General features: G+C 51.2%; 1 pseudogene; it reads right to left on the bottom strand.

Moving 5' to 3' along the window:
- Positions 1–5514: 5514 nt before the first annotated feature.
- On the bottom strand, positions 5515–6338 carry LOC120662539 (annotated as a pseudogene).
- Between the last annotated feature and the right edge of the window lie 3767 nt (positions 6339–10105).

The following is a 10105-nucleotide window of genomic DNA, read 5'->3' as shown; positions in this document are numbered from 1 at the left end:
TAAAATAAAATGGAAGATGCTTACCTGGCGTTGGATCATTTCATCAATTTGAGCTGATTTTTGGAGGAGTGCTTGGTCTTCCAATGGTTCAGTAATCTCTGAATCGGCTAAGGTACAAGTAGTGTCTGACTCACTTGGTTTCCTTTGCATTATGGGGTCGAGAGTGTCCTATACATTGCCAAGCCGATAGTTAGTAAGTGACCACTCAAAGGTGTTATATTTCTTTTGACTCAGAAATATTACTGGAAGGGGATTTTGTATCGGCTAGTGAGGAAGAATCGGATGATAGATTAGTCACAGAGACCTCTGGTCCGTTGATTCAGAGAGTGCCTTCTAGATTCTTTGCACTCGGAGAAGTTAAGATCTTAGGTGACTGCATTGAATGAATGTAGGGAAATTGTCAGGGAATGTTGCGAGCGATGTATAATTCATTCATGGATAACCTACCTCAAAGGCGTCTAGCAGCACCCGTGCAGCTGTTGCTGGATCTTTCTGATCACCAGAAAATATCATTTTGGTATGTTTTCTCTGAGCAATTTTCTTGGTGCTAGTGTATTGGCGCTTGAATCAGCTTAAACCGATACTTTTGAGGGATGGAGCATCTCGGCCGATGTAAAGTGTCTTGGAGGGAGGAGCATACTTGATTTGTTTCCCAGAGATACTAACATCTGGAAATTCCTGGAAGGAGAAGGAATTGAAATTGGTATTTTGAGCATCGAGGAATGGCAATAATAGTTGCAAGGGGTGATGTGATACCTCGTTTGCAGTTCCAGCGGAGGAATAATCAATCCGATGGAAGTAAGATTCTGCTGGTGCGCAGAAGAGATGTTTCTTCCATTCTGACAACCATAATCTGAAAGGAGCAGTGGTGAAAGAAGCAATAATCCAGTTGTCAAGCTCGACGGCCTCGACATTAGGCGCTAAATTCCTCAGGCGATCATATTCCACGCCACCAGTAATGGCTTGTTGCGGCTGAACCAGATCAGCAGTTGACCAAAACCGAGTTGGCGAGATTTGGCTGAAGGGTAGTAAAATTTATAGGTTGGTTGATGGTTTCTTCCAGCATAGAAGTCAACTAACAAAATTCCTGTAATGATTGACTTTTGATATTGGCTGTCAGCATTAGAATCGGCACTTTCAAAGTGAAATTTGACCAGCAGCTCATATTTGTTGCTACTGCCAGAATATGGATGCCAGATCAGGCGTTCAGGTACTAAGCCAATGTTAAAATGCTTGAAAAGATGAGCTGCTTCTGATAGGGCAAATTTGCTTTAGCAGTCGATTGCTGATGCTGCTTCCCCAGTGATGTACAGCGGCGAGTTCTGGCATGTTCATTTTCAGCGTGGTCGTCTAGAAAGATCATTTTCTCCAGGTCCTTATCCAGGAGCCTATGCATATAGAAGTTCAGCCACAAGTTGATAAACCACCAGGGGCCACCTAATTTGCCAATCGATTGGCCAGCTGATGGCTTGATTGAGGACCTGGTGGAGGAGGGAGTAAACTGACCCAAGGAGGTGTTGGCCTAGTGGAACTTCATTTCCTGATGCTAAGAGTTCGGCTATACACTGAATGTTGGTAGTTGGTCCGATGGTTTTGCCGCAAAAGATGAACTTCTCAAGCCACATGGTAAGGAAGGTCGTATGTTCCCTCTCATAAATCAGCCGTATTCTTGAGTGATGTTGGATGTATCCCTTCCAACCATTCTTGGTTTCTTGTTTGTGGGAATGCTTGGTCATAAAATGGGAAAAGGTTTGAGGAGCATGTTCTGGCCTGTCAGCATGAGGATGTCAGCCAAATTAGGTGTCATCAAACCATGGCCGAACACGAAAGCATTCAGGGTAACCACAAATGGGAACCTGCAATAAGCATGGATTCATTCGAGTCATGTTCGACAGAAAAAGCTTAATGCACTGGCCGATATCATAGTTGTCCCAGTATGTTCTCTTGGAGGCATACACTCTAAGATACCAGTACCTCCATCCTGGAGTTGCGCTTGGCCAAGATCTATAAGTGTGTTCCTAGTCAGAAACTGGTCTATCTTGTCTCAGTTTCCATGTTGATAAAATCAGCTGGGTCTGGATTTCTCATTGGGCCAAGGCAATAGAGATCTGGTCTATCTTCCATATAGCTATGGTGATTATGTCTCTAACATCCTATAGACACAGAAGGAAAAAAATCAAAAGGAATAAAGAAAGAAGGCGGAAGGATGAACAGTGGTTTCATACCTGAGGAATGTTAGCACCATCAGTATGGGGAATCACGCTTGGAAGCTCGGAGAAGGAGGGATGCCACTGCGGAGGAAGCAGGGATCGTACTGCTAATCAGGATATGATGGTGTGTTGCCTAGAACGTGGAAGCAGATTTGTTCTTGAGGAAGGAAATGATGCTAGGAGGTTACTGGGAACGGAATAGAAGAGATGTTTTTACCATATGTTATTGACATCTGCTTAGATCGTACTAGGTTAATCCGTTTAATCTAGTTTGTTTTCAGTATTTGTTACAATTTATCCAACTTGGATCTATCTCAATCGGCTACCTCTCCAGATCTGGTCATGCTGCGGATTGGATTTAGATCCAAGTGCTGTTTGCGAGCTATGTTGCTTTAAGCGTAGCTTGCCCTTCTCCGATCAGCTGAACGATAGCCGATTGCTTGCGTCATCAATATCGGCTGGCTAGCCAATAGTTCCAAAATTTAATATTTATCCTCCTTGTCAATTGCTGACCGGAACGCCTAGTGCACCATACACGTACCTGTTGGGTTCGGTACTCTAGAGTGAAACAGATGTTCCTGGTCCTAGCGTACGTGGAGCGCAAGAATCCATCCGGTGGATTTTCGTGTCAACATATACAACTTTGTTGCTTTCATTCATTCTGGAATACATTATTAGTTTCATACATTATGTAATACATGTTGATTAATATATATTAGTGGATTTCTTACTCGGAAGTATATGGACATGTAGCAGTAGTATAAATACATACAATATTATATGAAACATATTAAAATAAAATAATTGAGTGGAAAATAAAATAGGAATAGAAAAAAAAAACTTTTTTAGGAGCTCCACGTGCCTGGTCGTTAACCCTTTTAGCCCCGATTGTTATTACCAACCTGTAATTAAATGTCGGCTTTAGTCTAGTGGCAACACCCGGGGCTAAAGATCCAAAACCTTTAGACTAGTCCCAACGCGTGGTTTCTATAAACGGTGTCCATAGTGCCATGTCAACTAGAAACTACTCCTCCAACGCAGATTTCTTAGTGTGGGCCCGTACTGAAATTTTATATTCTCCCTTGTGACTCTCTCTCTCCTATCCTCCTCAATCGACCGCACGGCATCAGCAGGCAGCGAGCGCTCGGATGGAGGTCTCGAGGCGTGCAGCTTGCGGATTGCAGAGGAGCTGGGCCGGCACCGGCGCAGCAGTTCGCGGGAAGCGGAGCAGGACTGCATCCGGCCAGCCGACGAGGCGAGCAGCACAGGTGGCGGCAGATCAGGACCGCATCCGGCCGCGCGGGTCCTCGCCCCGGGAGACGGCGGCCCACGGGTGGCTCGCCCAGCCCCACCGCGGGAGGCGACGGCTTTGATGGCCGGCGGCGCGAGTTCCTCGCCCCGGGAGCGGTGGCGCGGGATCGTCTCCCCGGCAGGCAGCAGCTCGAGGGCCGGTGGCGGGTGGCACGGAGTAATCGCACTGCCTCAAGGCGCGGCATCCATGGATGGGAGGCCCGTCGAGGGGCTGCAACGGTGTGGCCGCGGCGAGCTCGGGCAGTCGCCGGCATCTCGTTGGGAGGCTGCGAGCGCGGCGGCGAGGGAGGAGGTGGCTCGGGGGGCGGCGGTGGGGTCACCTTGGTCTCCGCGTCGAAACGGTGTCGTGCAGGAGACACTGTTTCTGGCGTTTTTCCCTCTCTCACATCTTTAATTGCAGTGCCACATCAGTTTTTGCCTAGTTAGCAGCGCATGGACACCATCCAGCGTGGAGCATTTGGACCGGCCTAGTCCCAGATCGATAGTTTCGGTTAGGAAACTGAACTAAATTATGTGCGCATGCAACTCTGGTTTCCCAACAGGAACTATTATCGCTTTTTCCAGTAGTGACTCTTGGTGGATTGTCGGTCACGAATGCTGAAAGCGGGGTATATGCTGCATTGCATGCGCGCATCATTTAAGTTTGAAAGCATCATTAGTTTGGTAAGGAAACAAATGTTTTGGCTTGATATCTTCTTGCAATTGTCTAGCAGCTAAAGGTGCGCACTTATTGCTCACAGCAGAGATCGTATATTCCACACAGATTTGTTGCATGTGTACGTCATACAGCACTGACACTTGGGTCGGTCGGTGCAGTGGCTGTCACTATAGATGGCCATGCGGCCCAAAGGCCCGGCCCGAGCACGGCAAATTTGGCTCGGCCCAAGCACGGCCCGGCCCGAGCACGGCAAATTTGGCTCGGCCCAAGCACGGCCCGGCCCGGTCAAAATCGTGCCTGGGCCAGCCCGGCCCGCACCCCGTGCCCAGGCTTGGGCCGCACCCCCGCCCGTGGGCCGGCACGGCCCGGCACGGAAGTTGCAGGCCGGGCCGTAGGCGGCCCGCTAACTTTCACAGGCCACAGCCCAGCCCACACACACCCACTCCAAACCCTAGACCTAAGTCTACCAGACCCGCCCGGCCGCCCCGAGTGGCGCTCCCCCGCCCCCCTCCCCCCCGCAAGCGCAGTGCCCCCCCCACCCCCTCTCCTCGTCGCCGCGGCTCCGCCCCGCCGCTTGTGGGCCGTGGCCTCCTCGCCCTCCCCCGCTGCTCGCGGTGGAAATCCGGCGACGGGCGCCGCCGGCTGCTCCTTATCCTCTGCTGCTGCCTCCCCGACCCGCCACTCCTCGTCTCCGCCCCGCCGCCCGCGGCCTCCTCGGCTCCGCGCCTCCACCCCGCCGGACGCCGCCTCCTCGTCTCCGTCCGGCTCTCTGCCCCGCCGGTCGCAGCCTCCTCGTCTCCGGTTCTCTGCCCCGCCGGTCGGCACCTCAGCGCCTCCTCATCTCCGCCTCGCCGACCACCGCATCCTCGGCTCCGCGGCGCCGGCCGCCGCCTCCTCGTCACCCCCTGCCGTTTGCCGCCTCCTCATCTCCGCGGCGGCCGCGACGCCGGCCGCCACGGAGTCGTCGACGCGATCTATGTTGTTGGGCCACGGGCCGCCTGATCTGTGTTGTTGGGCCGGGCTGTTTTGGGCTGGCCCGGCACGAAACTGGCCCGTGGGCTCGTGCCTGGGCCGCCAGGGGAGCCCGTGGGCAGGCACGGCACGGCCCGTAGAGCAATTGGGCCGGGCTAGGCACGGCCCGTTAAAGAACGGGCTAGGGCGGGCCCGAGCCAGGGCCGGGCCGGGCCGCCCGAATGACCATCTATAGCTGTCACGCGTGCATCATGCACATTAAAGTTGCCACTCGTGTGTGTATATATATATATATATAATTAATCAGCTAGCTCATGATATGTGTGGTAGCAGGCAGACCATCAGTAGTGAATGTTGGGATGATCATGATGTGATCACTTGGTCGTGGTGGTCGTCGTTTGGCGGGAGCAAGGGCAGCATCCCTTTTTCCTGGAGGCTCTTCACTGTCTCGTACAGGCACTGCACCACTGGCACGAACTCTATCCCTAGATCTTGAGCCGCTGGTTGCGGAACTTGTATCCTACCACCGGAGGGTTCACCTCGTCCTTGCACCTATATATGCGTGTACATACACCGCCAAAATTTATATTATTAGAAATAAAATTAAAATTAAATCAATGGTACAAACAGTGCACAGATCGGAGTCACTTGTGTAAATAAAGATAACAACCACGCCAATAATAATAATAATAATAATAATAATAATAATAATTATTATTATAACTACTTTGTTTTTCCTTTAATAACCAAGCTTTTGCTTTGTCCACGTACTTGGTGGGTATGGGGTACTCCGGGAAGAGCTTGGCGAGGATACGGCAGAGCTCGCCGCGGTGGAGGGTGCTCTCGGCGCAGATGTAGCGGCCATGCGTGTTGGCTGCCTCGTACACCCGGACGTGCGCCTCGGCGACGTCCCTGACATGCACATAGGCCTGCGCCTCGTTCACGTACGTCTTGGCCGACCCCGTCAGGTACCTCATCACGTGGTCCGTGCTCGCGTTCACCGTCGGCTGCAGCAGCGGACCCAGCACCAGCACCGGGTTCACAACTACTAGGTCCAGGCCGCGCTTCCGCGCCACCTCCCACGCGCCTTGCTCCGCCACCGTCTTCGCGTAGCAGTACCAGTTCTGTACAGTAACGTCTTCGAATTTGTTGAGCGTATCACATGAAATGCATGGTTTAATTTCCATGGCTTGGCTGGAGATGCATGGTGTTATTGTAAAATGTATGGAAGTAAAACTTGCCGCGACCATCCAATATTAGAAGAAAAGGGAGAATTCGGTAAGAAAAGGAACTCAGACTGCCTCCTGCCACCGCATCGTCCCTCTCTCGGAGGCGACTGGGGCGGCGCCCACCCGCAGCTGCCACACCCCCCTCTCGACCTCCTCTCGAGCTCACCACCTCCGGACCAGGGCGCCAGAAGGCCGTGCGCCTGCTGGGAAGGTCGCTGCGGGGCTTTCCTCGTGACAAAGGTTGGGTCCTGGCTTGGAGGAGCCACCGGAGCTTACTGCTCTCATGTAGGTGCCGTGCTTACCTCGCCTGCACCACTAACAAGCCGCACTACTCCATAAAATATTTGTAGGAGCGGTAGACAAGTAGTCGCTTGATGCCGAGAGAAACTGATAGGCAAAGCCCATGTAGCAGTGCCTCGTATTCTGCTTTATTGTTGGAGACTTTAAACAGGATCTGGAATACATATTTCAACTGCTCTTCTTTGGGGGAGATGAATAGAACTCCCGCGCCGCCTCCGTCGAGCTTGAGTGAACCATCGAAATACATTACCCAATGCTTTGGGACGTTGTGAGGTGCTAGGATTTGATTTTCCTGCCATTCAGCTAAGAAGTCGACTAGTGCTTGCGACTTGATTACTATTCTTGGCTTGAAGTTGATTTACAAGGCTCCTAGTTCAATGCCAACTTTGAGATTCATCTGGTGGCATCCCGATTGTGGAGTATCTCCGCCAATGGGAAGTCAGTAACTACTGAGATCTTGTACTCGTCGAAATAATGTCGAAGCTTCCTGGAGGTGTTTAGAATCCCATACAGAACTTTCTGAATTGATGGATATCTAACCTTTGATTCAGAGAGTACTTCACTGATGAAGTAGACTAGTCTCTGAATGCCGTAAGCATGGCCTTCCTCCGAGCGTTCGACTACTATCGCCGTGTTGACTACATGAGTAGTCGCAGCGATGTAGAGGAGTAGTTCCTCGCTGGGTAGTGGAGTTGTAAGAATTGGCGGTGATTGGAGATGATGTTTGAGATTCTCGAGTGCTTCCGCGGCTTCTGTAGTCCGCTCAAATTTGTCTTGTCGCTTGAGGAGCTTGAAGAAAAGTAGACCCCGTTCACCAAGCCTGGACAAGAACTGATTCAAAGCTGCCATGCAGTCTGTAAGCTTCTGGACGTCCTTGATGGTAGCTGGAGCATCCATGGCCATGATGGCATTGATCTTCTCTGTGTTAGCCTCGATTCCTTGGTTGCTTACGATGAATCTGAGTAGTTTTCCAGAGGGTACGCCAAAGACACACTTGGTTGGGTTGAGTTTCCAGCGAAACTTTCGGAGGTTGTTGAAGGTTTCTTCCAGATCAGCTATGAATTGATCATGGGTCTTAGTTTTGATGACGACGTCGTCAACATAGGCTTCAATATTGCGATGTAGCTGATCAGCAATGCACAGCTGTATCGCGCGCTGATAGGTGGCACCAGCGTTCTTCAACCCAAAGGACATGGTCTTGTAGGCGTAGGCCCCATGAGGGGTGATGAATACCATTTTAATTTGGTCTTCTTTCAGGGCGATCTGATGATAGCCTGAATAGCAGTCGAGGAAGGATAGTAGGACGCATCCTGCAGTCAAGTCAATTACTTGATCTATGCGAGGTAGCCCGAAAGGATCCTTTGGGCAATGCTTGTTCAGATCAGTGTAGTCGACACACATCTTCCACTTGTTGTTGTTCTTCTTCTAGACGAGTACAGGGTTGGGCAACCATTCAGGATGATAGACCTCTTTGATAAACCCTGCTGCAAGTAGTTTTGCTAGCTCTTTCTTGATGGCTTCTCGCTTGTCCGGAGAGAAATGTCATAGTTGTTGCTTCTTTGGTGTGGCTTTGGGGTCGACCTTCAGGGCATGCTCGATCAACTCCTTGGGCACCTCTGGCATATCCGCTGGTTTCCACGCGAATACGTCTCGGTTGGCCCTAAGGAAGTTGACGAGCTCGAGTTCCTATTTGTCGCCCAAGACAGCTCCGATGATGGCGGTTTTGGAGTCATCTCCCTCTTTTAGCTGAATGGTCTTGGTGCCCATGCCGCCGACTGGTTTTACCAACGACTGGCTTGGCTTCTTGGAAGGCATCGAGTCCTTGTTGAGTGAGAGTTCCTTGGCGGTAGCGAGTATTTCGCTGACAGAGCTAGGGTCCCGAACCGTGGAAGCGTGATCTATTGCTTCCTTGTCACACTCGAAGGACTTGAGGAGATCTCCTCGAAGGGAAATGACTCCTGTGTTGCCCGGCATCTTGAGGAGTAGGTATATATAGTGTGGCACTGCCATAAACTTGGCGAGCACCGGTCTTCCCAGTATGGCATGATAGGAAGATTCAAAGTCGGCTACTTCAAACTTGATGTACTCCGTCTGGAAGTTTGGTTCTATACCAAATGTGACTAGGAGGGTGACCGAGCCAATTGGTGTGGAAGAGTTTCCGGGAACGATGCCATAGAAGGGGGCCTTGCTTTGAGTAAGAAAAATCATGTAGTTGAGGCCCATCTTTGCCAGTGTACTTGCGAAGATCAAGTTGAGCCCGCTTCCGCCGTCGATAAGTACTCGAGTGAGCTTGGATACTTGGACAACTGGATCGAGTACCAGCGGGAACTTTTCTGGTTCAGAGAAGCTGGTCCATTGGTCCTCCCTAGAGAAGGTGATGGGGACCTCGCTGTATTTTAATGGCCTCTGAACTGCTGGCTCAACTGAGAGGATCTCTCTGAGTAGTAGCTTTTGGGCCCGCTTGGAGAAGCTAGGATCTCCTCTGAATATGACATTGACGACGTTTTGTTGCTATTGGAATCCGTCAGGGTCTTTCTTGTCGTCCTCGTCATCCTTGTTCTGCTTCTTCTTAGGAGTCTCTAGCGGTGTCGACTGAAAGGATTTGCGCATGATCATACACTCCCACATCGAGTGGTTGCTCTTGGGGTGGATTGGACACCTTTTGTTGTGAAGGATCTTGTCGAAGTGATCCTGCGGCATTTCATTCTTCTTACCACGCGGGGTGCGATCCATGGTACTGACAGTATCGTCAGGCTTGCGCTTGCGCGTGGGATCCTGCTGGTTGCTGGGCCCTCCTCGATCGTTGTGATGCTTCCTGTTGTTGTCGTTGTTATGGCGCGAGAAGCAGCTACGCTCTTGCTCCTCATTGTCTGCCTAGTGCTGTGTCATGTCGCGTAGCTCCACTACCATTTTGGGGCGATTACGCCCAAAGTCACGGTAGAGAGATTGGATAGTAATGCCGCTCTAGAAGTAGTCGATGATGTCGTCGTCCGCGACATTGGGGATGGTGGCTCTTGTGTCGAAGAAGCGCTTGACGTAGGATATGATGGATTCGCCTTGCTCTTGCTTGCACATAGACAAGGCATGTCGAGTAGCTACTCGATGTAGGGACCCCTGGAAGTTGTTGATGAAGGCCTTCTTGAGATCCTCCCACGAGTGTATGGACTCGGGTGCCAAACTCTCGAGCCACGTGAGAGGCGCGGGCTCTAGGGCCATCGGGAAGTAGAGGACCTTGGTGTTGGTGTCTCCTCCTGCAACACTAATAGCGGTCGATTATAAACGTAACCATTGAGCAGGGTCTTGTTTACCGTCGTACTTCTGGATATTTGTGGGTTTGAAATCCTTCGGGAACTCGACATTGCAAAGATGCTGCTGAGGGCTGGGAAGCGATCGGAATTGTCTGCGAGATGCACTCTGCGTCTTGC

This window comes from Panicum virgatum, chromosome 2N (assembly GCF_016808335.1).
Source record: "Panicum virgatum strain AP13 chromosome 2N, P.virgatum_v5, whole genome shotgun sequence".
In the NCBI taxonomy this organism is placed as follows: domain Eukaryota; kingdom Viridiplantae; phylum Streptophyta; class Magnoliopsida; order Poales; family Poaceae; genus Panicum; species Panicum virgatum.
The sequence above is the reverse complement of the archived record's forward strand: the minus strand, read 5'-3'. Positions and strand labels throughout refer to the sequence as shown.